At 45.6% G+C, this 17,074-nt stretch overlaps 1 long non-coding RNA gene across 1 annotated transcript; it reads left to right on the forward strand.

Annotated features, from left to right (window-relative positions):
* The first annotated feature begins 13,226 nt into the window (after nt 1–13,226).
* LOC135812747 (uncharacterized) lies at nt 13,227–15,121 on the forward strand. Its single transcript, XR_010552947.1, has 3 exons — nt 13,227–13,629; nt 13,722–13,887; nt 14,675–15,121. It is a non-coding gene; the product is annotated as an uncharacterized LOC135812747 (long non-coding RNA).
* Nucleotides 15,122–17,074: the final 1,953 nt, after the last annotated feature.

Genomic DNA, 17,074 nt, shown 5'->3' on the forward strand with positions numbered 1-17,074 from the left:
GCTTTAAAACTTTCCCTTGCATATATTTGCCTGAACGAAAATCATTGCGTAACGTTTTTACAAAGGCGACACTGAGACAATCATCTTAATGCAATGCTTAAAACCAAGATTACATAACTCCCCAGAGTGTGCAACTCCCACATACCCTGCTGTCCCGACAGAATTTCAAGTTGACGTCATTATTTATGACGCAATGCTCCTTGCACCAGTGATTTACAACATGTGTACCGGTGTCAACGCATCACACGTTTTTCTTTGCAATAATTAATCGATCGGCTTCGGTCAACCACAGGTTCCGGATTCGTCTGATAATCTGTGTACATTGCGCATTGCATCAACAAAATGACGTCAACTTTAAATTCTGTCGGGACAGCACCCATTGTGGAGTTGCACACTCTGGGGGGCTATGTACTCTTGTTAAAACTATAGGCACACTCATATCCCAATGCTAGCAATGAATAATGTTTCCATGCTATGATTGTTAAATATGTACTCAGATGGTGAGCAAAAGACCATATGAAATTTAAAATAATTCATATTAAGCCCCACCGTTTTCCTTGTTTCCATTTTCTATTTCAAAGAATTTTTTTCTTTTGTGGCTACTTTCCTTCTGTGCAGACACAACAGCAACAATGCCGGCTCGATGCAAGGCAAGCACGAAACATGCTCAAAGTCCTCCAAGCGCAGACCTTAGTCTGTACAGAATAAAGTGCTGTACGCGATCTCAAAACTCAACTGGAGAAGCTGTCAGAAGAGTTTGCAAAAAGTCTGCCCACTGATGAGTCTGGCTTGGTTATCCAAGAGGGTATGTAAAGTGACGTTAATCATGACTAAAAATTTGTCGATTCCGCAGACATGGACCTTGTGTGTTCTGGTGAGCTGGTTTAATATTGCTTTGTTGTTCGCTAGACTTTGATGTGATAGGTCTGGCCAGTCATTCGAGTTCCGCTAATGCCACCTAACATCTCAAAATAGCTAGCAGTCCAGAGCCGATTGAGTAATGTTTGTGCTATTCTGTATGATTTCCTGCACAGCGTCTTCACACACCTTGAACCAACAGTTCAGTGCCAGGCGCAGGCTGCACGAAACGTATAGCACTGCTGTCCCTGATCCAGCCTTGCAGTCAGGGCATGCCAAGCGTGGTCGACCTGCAGTCGAAAGACACCTCAGGTGTCGTGTCGGAGTTTCCGGAGAGACTGAGCGGAGGCAATTCCTACAAGCTCAACAGCTTGAGCAAGGTGTGTGTGTGCGGTAGGCTTTACTATCCCCAGTTAATTACTTTGCTTTGCCTCCCCACTTAATTACATTTCCTTGCAAGTTCTACGTCACAAACGATCGTGTAGTGTAATAGTGGGAACAGAACGTTTGTGCAATGTTCCTCTTCTATTTTAATTGACGCGTTACTTTACTTGCCACTTTGACTCATGTAACATTTTTACAGCGTCAACAGGACCAGGTCCCGTCACATTGACAGCACTACCCGGAAGCAGTTCAGTACAACAGGTTGCAGCTCCCGAACGTAAGTGGTGATGTCTTCAGTGCGCATCTCTACACTATACAGCAGACTAGCAGTCGCTTCTTCTGCATGACGTAGCAACTTCTGCTTTAGCGCTAAGGAACAAACAGCCAAACCAATAAATAATTGTTAACGGTAAAGATTGCCGAACCCTGGCTCCGCCATACATGTTGCATAATTGCCTGATGCCATGTGCCGTTGGCAAAGCCTGGGAATTAGCCATCGTCCTAAGCATTGTTTTATAGTTCACGTGTTTGTATGTTTGTTTGTGTGTCAATCTGATATAGCTGCTATCACTGTACGTCATTCCGCAACATCTACCTTGGCCCCTGCACCCGTGTGCACAACAAATCGGGAACAACTAACAGAACTGTTTTCCAGAGGTATGTTGGGAACATTCGCCCGCAGGACTATGTCCTATTTTCTGCATTGGTTTTAATAGTTGGTTGGTCTCAATGTTTGACTTCGTGCTTTTCCTTCCTATTCTGGTGTGGCACATGTATGTTTGTGCGTGCATGCGTGTGTTTGTGTGTGTCTTTCCGCGTGCCTATCTATTGCAGGTGCCCGTGCATCTCAATCTACTGCAGCCACATCGTCTACAATGTCTGTACCAGAGATGTCTGTACCAGATGAGCCACAGCAAAGGGCAAGATGTCATACACGTACGAGTTTGCTGGTATTAGTTTGTAGCATTGTGATAGATGACAAATTCATTTTCCTGTGGTAGAAATGATGTGCTTGGTCGTGTTTGTAAGGATTTAAAGTTTAAACCATGAGAGCAAAATCATAATTAATGCTAATGTGTATGTGTGTGGGTGGGTGTATGTGCGCGTGTTCGTGTGTCAACATATTACAGCTGCGCGTTTACTTCACTCTGCATGAGCCACGTTGTATCCAATGTCTGCTACGTCTGTACCAGTATGCACAACAGATGGGCTACAGGAAAGGGCAAGATGCAATACAGGTATGCTGGTTTTCGCTTGCATTATCCGATAGATTTCCCTATTCCAGTTTTAAATCGAGGTGACAAGAGTTCTCCATCTTTCGGTTCTTAATTAATACAATAAAGCATTCAGGTTTGTTCTGGTCTTAATGCGTGTAAAAAGGGTTTCAGAGCAGACTCGCTCTCCTCCCATTCACTCTGCAAACGTTAAACTCGAACTCATTTGATCAATGTTTTGCAACCTTTCGGCAAAATTGCCCTCATCAGGTATACAATGGTGTGCAGGTCTGACAGGGAGCAATTATATACATGTACATGCAATTTGTGATGCTATGAAGTATGATATGCTACATCTCACCCACCGTGACGTTCCAGAATCATAAAGATATTGATACGTCAAAGAAGTATGCTACCAACAACAATTATTCAAAGAAGACAATGCGGTGATAAATTCACGAAAAGCCCGAAGTTTTTTCACACAGACATCCACGCACACCCACAAACCCATGCACACACACACACATACACACACATTCACACACACACACACACACTCCGACAAAATGATAATGCACAGTGCACTGGTGTAAGATGTAGAGAAAATAGCAGCCAGCGTCAGATGTCACCTCAGTGCCCACATATCAAGAGTGAGTAACTCAACGCACAATAATATTTTTCTATGTGCGATGTTGCATATTACGTGTGATTCAAGAATATTCTTACGCGGCTCAAGTTCACTCTACACTACCATAAGGATGAATGGAGCGGTGGGAAAAATCGGGAACCAACACAAGAAGGGAATATCCTTGCTGATTCTCTACTTCTAGCATAAATTCTGGCTTCGTTTTCGTTATTGCACATTCCCGTGAAACCACTGATAAAAATGGGTGAAAAGCTTTTGGTGATATGAAACTGACAACCTTGTTGTGGTGTGTATATAAATTGTGTTCGCCTATCTCTCTATTTAAATAGACAGTTGTCTAAAGTCCCTAGGCTGCTTACAGTGCTCAATGTCCACTGGACAGAGCAAGTAATACAATATTACACAGCAATGAATCAAACAAGTCTCATTCCGCTGTAACTCCGAGTTTCGTGTCAGAACACTTCATCAGACAGCATATGACCAAGACTAACAATCACTAGAATATATATACGGAGAAGGGGAGAAGGCAAAAGGCGATGGAGGTACATTTCTTGTACTCCTTCTCCGTAGGTATCGGTATATTCTTAAGCGAGTAGTCTATATCCATTCTCGTTGGTTGGTCCATTGTGTTAGCAGCTTGGGGTGAGAGTGCTCGACTGTTGCTAGGACAGGAGCGGGATAGACAGTTGTCTAAAGTCCCTAGGCTGCTTACAGTGCTCAATGTCCACTGGACAGAGCAAGTAATACAATATTACACAGCAATGAATCAAACAAGTCTCATTCCGCTGTAACTCCGAGTTTCGTGTCAGAACACATCATTCTCTATTTAAATATATATTGCGCACGTGTGTGTTGTGGTATTTATGTGTGTTGTAGCTCCGCAGCAGCCTACGTGCTGTAACCCCAGCTGCGCTTTTCCAGAGCTACCAACGAAGCCTTGCCGGAACAAGAATTGTTGTCATGCCATGTTTGTACCACACACGACATGGGGACCTATTGCAGGCATTGTCGTGTCTCTGATTGGTGACGAATGCTTGGACGTGTGTGCGTATGTCACATCGGGTTCGGCAGCTTATCACTATTATCAAGCGTTATCAATGCATGTGTGATGACCCTCCATACACAGTGGTAATAACCATTTACATGTAACAGTTACGTACCCTAATGCTGCGATCATGACTATGCATAATAATTAGAACAGTATGATAGGTACGTTTCTAGAAGATCGAGCCACGTGTTAGATATCTCCTACTCCTCATCATCACTACAGTCACTTGTTAGATATCTCCTACTCCTCATCATCACGACAGTCACGTGTTAGATATGTCCTACTCCTCATCATCACTATAGTCACTCCCTGCTGGCGCTCCTCAATATGTTACCTAGACTCGCCCTGACCACAGAACTATCGTCACTATTCTTGTTGTCTCTCTCTGGCTGGATCGCGTCCAGCTCAGGCAACGCTTTATAACCTAAGTACAGCCGTGCTTCGCGGGCTTTTAGTTATTCCTCTCTCCTCGTATTTTCCGCCAATTGCTGTTGCTGTTGCTCTACTTCTTCTTCGTCATCCTTTACCTGTGTTTTAATGGTAAGACATTACTTATTTATTTATTTCACCTTCCCGTGGCCAGAGAATATAGGCCAATATGGATGGAGGGGGGGGGGGGTTATGCTGTCAATAATTTCTCCTTTATTCTCTTTTCACTCCGAATACATGATCATGAAACTCACTCTCTCTGTGCTCTGTTGTGGAGATATAGACGTGGTCCGGGTTGTTTTAGAGTCAGACAATTGCATATATCTTGCATGACTTGTAAATAAGTCCTGCTGCTTTGTATATAAACCTGCGTTCTGGTGTGCTTATGAGTTAAGAACACAATTAGTCGTATCGTTCTGAGAGAGACAGTGAGTTACAATTATACGGAGAGAGAGAAAGAGAAAGAGAGAGAGAGAGAGACAAGCAATACTTGACTGATTGGAACTAATGTTTTAGCGATTCGACGGTTGTCTTCTTCAGAGTGATAATGAAGAGAGATAAAACGGAGACATCGTTTCTTTCCTTCTTGACTGCTAGTACTGTATACTTAGTGCTGATAGTGATGGGAGGGTACAATCCACAAACTGAGGGTTGGCACTTTTGTTAAATGTCTCCTGCAATCAAGTAGAGACGGTTCAAATAGCCCTGCCATATCAATTCGGTCGGCAGCTGGATACCAATAGAGGCTATGCGATTACAATATAAATTGATATGCGTGGGCAAAGTCGCGGCACAGCGATGGACAATCGGCTCGCGCTGTATACTGACCATTCGTTCCACTAAACGTATATCCACTTGCGGCCAAGACGACCTTGGTAATGTCCTGTTGCGCAAGTCCGCAGGCGAATTGATGTGTCTTGCTTCAGGGTCCTATTCCTTGCTGCAAATCATGACAATCATGATAATATGTTGCTATGTTCTCTTGCACAGAGTCAAGTAGACCAATTTTTAGGCAGCAGGAGTTAAAATCCTCAGTTATTAGGCACATGTACTGGCTGAGATGATTCGTCGGGGACTATGCTGGTACGTTTATATGTTCAGCATGTTCCCTTCTCTCCGGAGACGTGTGAGACGATTTCCATACACACAGTACATGTACAGGTGCGTCACGGACACACATTTCTTGCATCGAAAACTTCCGCCGCTCCATAACAATGCCAGATTTCGGGTGATCGAATATGCAGAGCACCATTTCAAGCTGCAAGGCAGACAGTCCTGCTCGCACAGCATCAACAGACAACTGAAAAGCTACCAGGATGTTCTTAGGCTTGACATCTGCCAAGAACAAAGCTCCTTTTTTCTTTTACCAGAGCCAACAGACGGGGGAAGAACGAACTAAATTAATTGCAGTTGGCGAATACCACAAACAGTTCGTATCTGTATCATTTATTTTTCTCCTTCAACAAGTAGTTCTCAAAACTCTACAAGACGAGATAAGAAAAGCACCGTACGAGAGAGAGCTAAGGTACATACACTAGATTGGAGACCAGGGAGTTGTGTACGCGCATGCAACTTCAGGTTGCTCATCCGTCTGACCTCGCAATGGCCACGGCCAAGTGTCCAGTCGGTATTGCGCACCGCTACGACGCGGCCACGTACGAAGCCTTGGCTGTGACGTTAATTTTTTTTATGACAAAAAATCCGCAAAAAGGTTGGGCTTGTCCCTTTAGTCCTACCCCTAGGCTTATGTGGTGTGGTGTGTACAACTGAGCTTCAGCCACAGTCATGTCGTGGGAGACCTGTTTATTCTGCTTCTACACACTTTCATCACTAAAATATGTGTCCAGGATTTTGTAAGCAACTGAATCCGGTTTTGAGCTGCTCACTCCTGCTCTCATGTACTCTAACCCAAATACATATCTGACCAAGTAGTCCAGACTCATCCGGACTAATAAAGATTGTGTTAAGTAATAGTTGTAGCAGTAGTAGTACAATGTAGTAGTAGTAGTAGATTATATTTTTTTACTTGGGGAGTCCCAACAGGCGTTGCCTTTTTACTGGGAACCCTAGGTGAATTTTTACGATGTTTATGTCGTATCCGGTCGGCCCCGGGGCCGCTCCAGGCACCAACATGTCCACACGCTCACTCGCATGTTCAAAGAAGACAGAACACATAGATAAGGCTGTTGTTTTCTGTAGCAGTCTAAGTTTTGCAGATACTGACTTCAACCCCAGGGTTCCACTTCCCGGGAAAATCTACAGAAGCAGATGCAAACGACCCCCCTTCTTTTGTTAATAATGACAACTCTCAAAATAAGTACTCCCACCGACTGAGAACCCGCCGAAAAGGGCACTCGATTAGAGCTATCCGATCTCTAAAAAGCGGTAATAGCATCAGCTAATTCCCAGAGGCCAATTCATAGGCTTCTTCTGGGAACTCGCAAGGCCTAGCACTCAGCAACAATCAGTCTGCAATCAGCCAAATGCACAGAGCTAGCAAGCGCTGCAAATGCGTCAATTTGCAACAAATACAAACTGGCGTATCTTTCCAATTCTTCCTTACCGACAAGGTCAGGGGACCAGCGAGAATCGCACTGTAGGGGCGTCGATTCCACTCCCCCCGATGGGGCGGTAGAAACCCTACAGCAATGGCTTCAGCTACAATAGCTGCACGAGCAGGAGCAGCTGCTGAGACAGCGCAGGAGGTAACAGCAAGTTTCACAGCACCTGCTGAACCATAAGGTCACAACACACAAAACCACAAAAGAACACAAACCACAAGGACAGCAGGAACACTGCTGCCACTGTGCCAGCTTCGTCATACAGGTCAAATTCTCCATTGACGCCATGATCAAACCCTTGACTTGGCGGCGCTCCACATCTGTTTCCAGAATGTGAATGTCCATACCAAGTGACAAAAACCAAAATAATGGATATACGACGCCACGTGGAATTTTCGTCAATCTTACGATCACGAGCAACAGCCCCAAGAACAACCATACCTTCTTCTTGATATCCTTGAGATCTCGTAGAAGTCCGGTCATTCGCGGATCGGGCAGCGGAAAATCCATACTGCCCGTCCATTCGAACGACTGGGGCATCACAATGTCATAATCATCAATGGCTCTCTCGTTGACAGCACACAAGGTGTCGGATCCTGTCCACTGCGCCAAATGTCGTATCCGGACGGCCCGGGGTTAGACCCCAAGGCTGCGGTCGTCGACATGAACTAACTTACGTACTAAACCTTCCCATCACAAGGCCGTGCAGTGGCGGCCACTTGGAGAGAGTCCACCCACAGAATTACTCTTACGCGCGCACGCACATATACCTAGACATACTCTTACACACACACTCAGGCATATACAGACACGTACACTCACACCAGCGTTCAGGTTGACTCAAATCTTCAAAGGAGCTAACTTGGTTCAAGAGACGATAATTATTGAGAGCACAAGGCACGAGAGACGAAAGCCGAAGCTTCCGCCTGAAGGCGGAAGGCAAGAGGAGAGAGAAAAGGAAGGTGATGGCAATAGTATCTAGTTGCGGCCATGGAAGTCCATGGCCACGAGATTGCTGGTCCCGCATGCAATAGCGTATCGAACCGTTGTAAATATCTGTACGAACTGTTGCATAAAGAGCGGGAGCCATGTGGGGAAATAACAGCGTATACCAAATAAGGAAGGCCCCAGGCCTTGTGTGAAGATATAAAATAAAGACGATTATGAACCCGTTTACGGGAGATAGATAAATAATTAGACACCTAAATAAGGCATACTTGTCCTGTAGAGGCCTAAAAGGCACGTGTCAATAGTATGGATACGACATTTACATACAGAGTAAGAGATGGGGCCTGACGGCAGCCAGTGGGAAGAGCATTCCATTTGTCTGCCGCCAGGAAAGAAATAGAACGCATGCCATATTGCGTAGAAACAGGCTGAAGAACTAATGAACGCTGTGTCTGGCCGCGCGTGCGTGCCTATCGTCCAAGCACAGCAGCCCTAAGCTGGAACAAGGATTGGAGAAGGGGACTAGCGAGATGTGGGGTCAAGCCGCGGTACACGAAAACATAGAGTTTAAGATTGATGTGCTGTTCAAAATAATAGAGAAGATATTTGCGGAGAACGATTTCAGTAGACATCATACGGTCAAACCCAAAAACCTTCTTCATTGCTATTTGATTGACCGTCACGATCTTGTTGAACAGGGTGGCGCTGAGACAGTGCAGATAAGCGTTACTGGCCTAGTCGAGAGTCGATTGCACAATGGATAAATAGAACGTCCTCTTCGCTTCAGGTGTTAGGTTTTTTCGGCCATGTCGAAGGCGGCAATCTTGCCGAACACCGCACCGCAGACCTTCTCGACTTGCGGCTGGAAGGTGAGATGCTCGTCGATGAGTAGTCCGAGATACTTCACGGTGGCTGCAGGGGTGAGGGGCTTGCCTTTGCAAACTAGGGGGATTGGTAGATGAGGCACAGGTTGGCGTGGGCGCCGAAGACCAGGAACTGCTTCTTGTCAGGGTTCATGAGAAGTCCTTTGTCATCTAGGTAGATCTCCAGAGCGCTAAGGTCATCTTGAAGCTTTCGAAGCATGACAGAGAGGTCCGTTCCAATGATGAAAAAGGCGATGTCGTCGGCATAGAGCTGAGGACTACTGTTCCGAACAATCTATGGAACCTTGCAGATGTAGACGCAAAAGAGGAGGGGGCCAAGGACGGACCAGTGCGGAACTCCCCTGGTGCAGGGCACAGTCCCACCTTGCTCCCCATTGACCATTACTTGTTGACTTCGGGAGGACAGATACATGTACAATAGTCCGCGAACCACTTCAGCACCGAGCCGCCTAGCCTGACGTCAGCCAGCTCGTTGACCAGTTGCTGATGCTGTACACGGTCGAAAGCCTTGCTCATATCTGCGAATAGTATCGCGCATCGCTGGCCAGTGTCCAGTGCTCTTGTCCACCTATCTATGGAAACAGCGAGGGCATCTTCGCAACTGTGATTTGGACGGTACGCAAACTGCTCCAGTGGCAAGGCAGACAGCTCTGGGTGGTCACGGAAGAATTCAGTAATCTGCCGGTGGACAACCTTCTCCAATATCTTGGAGGCAACGGACAGCAGAGATATTGGCCGGTAGTTGGTGGCTGCAAGTTTGTCTCCAGACTTGAAGAGTGGGCACACGTGTGCATGCTTGTAAGAGGCTGGAAAAACGCCAGAAAGTAGGGACTGATTGATTATGGATGTTAGTGAGGCCGTGATAGTTGCTTTGCATGACTTTAAGATGCAGGGAGGAATACCATCCGAACCCGTGGCCTTGTTGGAGTTGAGAGTAGTCAGTAGAGCCTCAACTGTTTCAGTGTTGACCAAGGTGAAGTCAGTCAGGGTGCTAGGTGCTGTCGGATCCCTGTCGGCCGGTATCTGCAACACTCCTTGCCTGGCTGAGTCGTGACAACATCACAACGGATACAAACTTACAGAGACCTGGGAAATTTTTGACTGCATTTTTGAGTTTATCGGCAAGGCAGAGATGAAATTTGAAAATGTTTTCTGGTGAATCTCTGGGGAATAGCCTTCTCTAGCTTCCTATAGGTTTAGTTTTACCTTTGGACAAAATTTGAAAACGTTTTATGAAAGGTTCGTGTTATTTTTTCACGGACCTTTCAGAAAAACATTTCAAATTTTGTCCAAAAGTAAAACTAAAACCATAGGAGGCTAGAGAAGGCTCTTCTCCAGAGATTCACCAGAAAACATTTTCATATTTCATGTCGCCCTTGCCGATAAACTCGAAAATGCAGTCAAAATGTGATCAAAATGACCCCTAAAAAGTTGTACCGCCCCAGCCACCTTAACACCAGATAGCAATGTGAGTCAGTGTCAATCTGTCGCCTAAAGTGCACCTGAAAGCAGGATTTTAGCGCTCACACACGACCCCTTATAAGTTTAGCACGGCACGCATCTAAAACAGTTTTCACACCAACAGTGAGAGCTAGCCTAACCGTACATGTAGATCTTTCACTACAGTACAACTCATCAACCACGTACACGTAGATCTCTCACTACAGTACAACTCATCAACCACGTACACGTAGATCTCTCACTACAGTACAACTCATCAACCACGTACACGTAGATCTCTCACTACAGTACAACTCATCAACCACGTACACGTAGATCTCTCACTACAGTACAACTCATCAACCACGTACACGTAGATCTCTCACTACAGTACAACTCATCAACCACGTACTTGTAGATCTCTCACTACAGTACAACTCATCAACCACGTACACGTAGATCTCTCACTACAGTACAACTCATCAACCACGTACACGTAGATCTCTCACTACAGTACAACTCATCAACCACGCACACGTACACGTACATGTACATGTACATGCAGATAGCTACTAGTACTCACAACTTACACTGCTTTTTTTCTTTCTTTTTTTTCTGGCCTCTTTTACGGGCAAAGTAACATAATGGTTTAAAATTTAATAAATCATACACTGGAGAAGAAATCAGAAAAATGCATGTGTAAAATAAAGAATTTCAAACCCAAAAAAACCCAAACTTCAAATCATTTTTATATAATTAAAATATACTCAATCAATAAACTCAACAAACTCAATTCAAAGAACTCTTCCTCTCCTCTCCTCCATGCGCTCTCACAGCCGACTCACTGCTACCCTCAGTAGCCATTACACACACCAACAAGGAAGGGTTGCAGGTAGATACTGAAATTCCTCCTGACAGCTGTTTCACCTTCATAAGGCTCATCAGAGAAGGTGATATTGAATAGGATGATATCAGGTGGAGATGGTCAGATTTATACTACAAAACATGGGCGCAAGATTACGGGCAAAATGTGAGAATGAAAAGTTACAATTCTCCAGCAACACAGTGCCAGGGGTTCCAAGAAAATGGCAGGTGAGAAATCCAATCACAAGCTGCTAACATTAATTTTCTAACGGCTAGGTGATAGTTTTGTAATATAAATCTGGCCATCTCCACCTGATATCATCCTATTCAATATCACCCTCTCTGATGAGCCTTCTGAAGGCGAAACAGCTGTCAGGAGGAATTTCAGTATCTACCTGCAACCCTTCCTTGTTGGTGTGTGTAATGGCTACTGAGGGTAGCAGTGAGTCGGCTGTGAGAGCACATGGAGGAGAGGAGACGAAGAGTTCTTAAAGAGCATGTCTGAGAATACCAAAGTATGTGTGCAAGTGGATCTCTCCGATTTCGCTCAAAATTTGCAGGTAGGTTCCCTTTGGGGTGTGGATCGATTATGCAAAGCCCTTGAAAAAGTTTCTGAAGGGAACCTTGAAATTTGCATACCCCTCAAAAATGGCCGAAATATCACATTATTTATGGGTCTAGAAACGAGTCACGCCACAGCGTATACGAACAAGCTATGAACAAAACTCCATCAAGCCAACATTGCCTCACCTTAGAAGAGTTCCTGGAGCAGTACCGCTTAGCCACGCCAGCATCCCAGAAGACGAGGTCCATCACCCCCTGACGCCACAAATGATCGTCTTGAAAATAGCCAATTTACAAGCGCTGGCAAAACAGCCAGCTACGTCCTCAATTGGCCAGAACTATACACCGGCAGATAGTAGAACACCTCTCCTAGCGCTGAGGACATGTCCCCCATCTTCCTTTTGGGGTTTTCTTGAAATAAACGTTTTTGAATTGTTCCACTCGACCATGCTGAAATACGGCCAAAGTCATACCTGCGCAGGAAAGCTCGCCACTCCGCGACGTCTCCTCAGCAATTTCTACTCCAACACTACTCCCAAGGCCGCAGAACAAAGTGTAGTGTTGACTCTGACAAGGAAAAGCAGCGGTGATCACTTGTCACTCCAAACGACAAGCTTCTCCTTGCGCCACCAATAATTTTTTGTGCGACTGTTGATGCAAAAGTGACTGAAGGCCTGAGCGCAGTTTTTGAATTTTATTGCAAGATGCACGGTGAGATCGCGTGCTCTGTGACGTAGGATGACGCTTCCTGCATCACGTTACGCGGCCATCGATCGCGAATGTGCCTGGAACGCTACTCGGAACAGACCATGATGGCAGAGGTAAGATGAGCTTCATTTCCTGCTTGAACTGCTGAGAACCCCCACAAACGTCCTAGGAGTGTTGCAATGGCAGCAAGCCGTTGAAATATGCCCCGTACAGCATGGAGAGTTATTCGTCTTTCACACTTACCTCCTGTGATCCCGAACATAGTCCAACAGTAAAAGTCCCTTGTTTTCATGTCGATGCTCGACAAAAGCGCCTAGCTCGGTCCCTTTGTGTTGACTGGCACGCGAGCAGCACTGGCTGAACGCACTTGTCGCGTGAACTGCATGAGAGATTTCTTACGTCATAAAGAATATGATTTCATCATCATTTCACTGGTCTTCGACCTACATGGTCACGGAAAGTCCCGGTTCGTAGGCCTACAACACGGTCAGCGTGTTCTTGAGCGCCGTAACAACACAAGTGTGATCACTTCCAGACCAACGGGCGTTCAAGGCGAGTAACAAGCGCACTTGACAAAGGTGACTCTGAAATCTCGTGAGCCGTGGGCCACGCGACTTGGCATTCTTGCGTCACAAGGCACGTGATTTCACCGTGCATCTTGCAATGGGGCTGTTAAGTGATGACGTCACAGTTCCTTCGATACGCATAGCAACGATCCCACTGGGGACAAACAAAAGTAGCGTCGTCTCCATCGAACCAGTTGTCAGTGGCAACATATAGGAATCGTGTACATTTCTTCGTTTCTTCTTTGCTGTTTTCAGTGAGTGTTTTGTTTTCTCTTTGTTCTTGATCTCGACGGTGTTGTCGTGCTCATTACCTTACTGAGACGTCCCTTGTGACTGTAGCCAGTGTCACGGAGGATTTTATTGGCGTGACGAGGTAGATCGCCGAGATCGAGCGTGAAAAATCCTCTGCATTAGTAGCTCCTGTAGAATGTCTTCTGGGATGGCGTATCCATGGTCAACAAAGCCAAGGTGCAAGACAGCATAAGAGATCGTGTAAACGATGTGAACTCCAAAAGGTAAGCTCCTGGACAAGTGGAAAGATATGTGTATTTACAAACTCTCTCTTCATCCATCGATTGCCGCTATGCATTGCATTTTGTCTTCACAGATAATCTGGACAAATAAATTATATTGTAACTGGAGAGTGCAATCGTGCTTGGGACCCATCCCAATGTCATCACATGGCCGTGATAACTAGTGTATACCTGGGAGAGTTTTTCCTCAACTGAGACGGAGTGTAGGTGGATGGATTATGAGAAATGCGAAGATGTGGAGTAAGTTGTGTCGAAGAAATGTGTAATATAAATAATAAAATTTACTTTACACTCAAACATACACTGTACATGTGCATGTAACATCATGATAATGATTCCATCTTCATATCTCCGCAACAGGTACGCCATACGCACCGAATACATGGTGTGTGTGCACGCGCGCGCTTGCGTGCGCGCGTACATGCACACACTCTCATGCGTGGCCGAGTTGGCCGGATGAACAGACCACGCATTTGCACGAGGTGTCCGTCATGTCATTGGAATGCTGTACTTTCTGACTTTATTCCAAAATAGTATGTCTTGCCACTGTCAAATGGAGTTTGTGTCTATGCTCAGCGGGTATCGGGCCATGACGCCACACTGCAGTCAGCGCTGGAATTAAAATAGCACTTCATGGATTATTTTTAGGGCTGAGTCGGGTAGCACGGGTACCCGATCGGGTAATGTTTCCATGGTAAGACCACAATGCACACCGGCCCCTCCCCTTACACACTGGGTAGACATGCGTGAATTATTTGTACACGTGCACTGTAGACCTCTCTCTACTCTTTCTACATGATGTCATCTGCGACTTCGGGTTTTCGGGTACGATTCGGTACCCGTCTACCCGAGGTCCTCACGGGTAGCACGGGTACCCGACTACCCGTGCACACCACTAATTGTTTTAACTAATTTCCTTTGCGTTTATTTTGTTGAGCCCGTGGTTTCATTTCTGTGTTCTGTTATGATTGGCTTCTGGAAATAATCGGAGTGGATGTCATTTTTATGTGTGTGCCTTGTGCAACAGGTTCAAGGCTAGATGCACTTCACATTCGGCGTGCGATTTCGGCGTCTGTGACCTGATAACGTCTTGGTTGGATGGGTAATCAAGGATGATACTACTCGGCACACCAATGTACATGTCAATGTAATTTTTACTTTTTCAGAGCTGCACTATTTACGTCTTGATGCTTACTTCGGTACTAGCGTGTTTCCCCCGGATTATTTCTATCATCATGCGTGTTCTTGGGCTGAGCGAGCACATGCACGAGTGTGCAGCTATAACCCTGTGTATCTTTGGTTACACTTTGTTCTGCAATGCATGTACCTTGTAACAGTATGTGCTTGCACTGCTTTGTGTGGCCTGCGTATTTCAGGACTATTCAGTGCATTAGACCCAGGTTGGTTTGGTTGCCGGATGATCTCTTGTTGCGTCGCTCTGTGTTTTGTATTCATCAATTTTTGGGCTTGAGAATTGAGCTGGTGTGTGGTTCCCAATATCAAAACATAATGCTGGTGCTCTGTGTTTCGATTATCGACTGTCCGAGCAGTTACGATTCATTACCAGAACGGTCAATACTGTAGTCTCTTCACGTGTTTGTCTTTTTGTGTTTTCGCCGGGGGAATTAGCGGTGACGTTGCACATAGAACTGCAGTGTTGCATCACTGGACGACCCTGCCTCTGCATCTGACTTCATTTTCCCAGGATCTGGTGCGGATACACCAGACAGTCACTTCCTGTAAACACGCAAACAGCAAAAGAAGAGATCCCGCAAATCAGGAAAAACCATTGTGGAAAATATCGAGTAGATCATACACATCATACACATTGAGCAGGGAGTGGTGCATTCTTGCAGGTTTGCCTAGTCGAAGGTTCGATGGACTTCTCGTGTGCTCTGGATGGCAGTCGTGAGTCAGTCAAGTGTCAAGTAAAGTCGGCGGAATAGCGCGAGCTCCGGTGTGGGGAGCAAACCTTTCTTAGATCATACACCATTCAATAATTTGGAGTAATTACAGTGAGACAAACACTTCAAACAGTGCTCTCTCTCTCTCTCCATCCTTCCAAAATACTAGTACCCTGTAACAATTCCCTATAATTATTTTATTTTATATTCTCAGGACATCATTCTGAATATAATAACTTCTTCCATGGGTCTTCAATCACCACGGAGGGCGAGAATATATCTAAGTCATGCAGTTTACGGGAGGTGCGAGCTGTCATGGATATAGAGGCTGACATTGTGCCAGCGTGAGGGCAGAGACAGAAAGAAGACACTGATTTCTTGAACAACTCACCTACATATAATCGAATCCACAGGGAGCGCTCGTACTTTGATCCATCAGGACGCGAAGAATCTTCAAAGCACTCTCAAACACGGAGTTTTACAGTGGGCAGCCAATTTCACAGCCATTATGAAGGCCCTCGACGACTACAGGAGATTTGTAGAGGAAATAACAAGGAGTAAAGAGCGACAACAATCGCTTGAAGAAAAAGCAAAGAAAAACTGCTTTCTCTCCAGTCATTTAGATGCTGTTGCCCTTGACATCTGGTTCCATCCAGAGGACGCGACTTTTGTTTGTCCCCAGTGCTCTTCGTTGCTATGCGTATCGAAGGGGCCGTGACGTCACACTTAACAGCCCCATAAAATTCAAAAACTGCGCTCAGGCCTTCAGTCACTTTTGCATCAACAGTCGCACAAAAAATTATTGGTGGCGCAAGGAGAAGCTTGTCGTTTGGAGTGACAAGTGATCACCGCTGCTTTTCCTTGTCAGAGTCAACACTACACTTTGTTCTGCGGCCCTGGGAGTAGTGTTGGAGTAGAAAATGCTGAGGAGACGTCGCGGAGTGGCGAGCTTTCCTGCGCAGGTATGACTTTGGCCGTATTTCAGCATGGTCGAGTGGAAAAATTCAAAAAAGTTTATTTCAAGAAAACCCCAAAAGGAAGATGGGGGACATGTCCTCAGCGCTAGAAGAGGTGTTCTACTATCTGCCGGTGTATAGTTCTGGCCAATTGAGGACGTAGCTGGCTGTTTTGCCAGCGCTTGTAAATTGGCTATTTTCAAGACGATCATTTGTGGCGTCAGGGGGTGATGGACCTCGTCTTCTGGGATGCTGGCGTGGCTAAGCGGTACTGCTCCAGGAACTCTTCTAAGGTGAGGCAATGTTGGCTTGATGGAGTTTTGTTCATAGCTTGTTCGTATACGCTGTGGCGGGACTCGTTTCTAGACCCATAAATAATGTGATATTTCGGCCATTTTTGAGGGGTATGCAAATTTCAAGGTTCCCTTCAGAAACTTTTTCAAGGGCTTGCATAATCGATCCACACCCCAAAGGGAACCTACCTGCAAATTTTGAGCGAAATCGGAGAGATCCACTTGCACACATACTTTGGTATTCTCAGACATGCTCTCTTAACATTTTATTGGC

Source organism: Sycon ciliatum, chromosome 3, assembly GCF_964019385.1.
Source record: "Sycon ciliatum chromosome 3, ocSycCili1.1, whole genome shotgun sequence".
Lineage (NCBI taxonomy): Eukaryota > Metazoa > Porifera > Calcarea > Leucosolenida > Sycettidae > Sycon > Sycon ciliatum.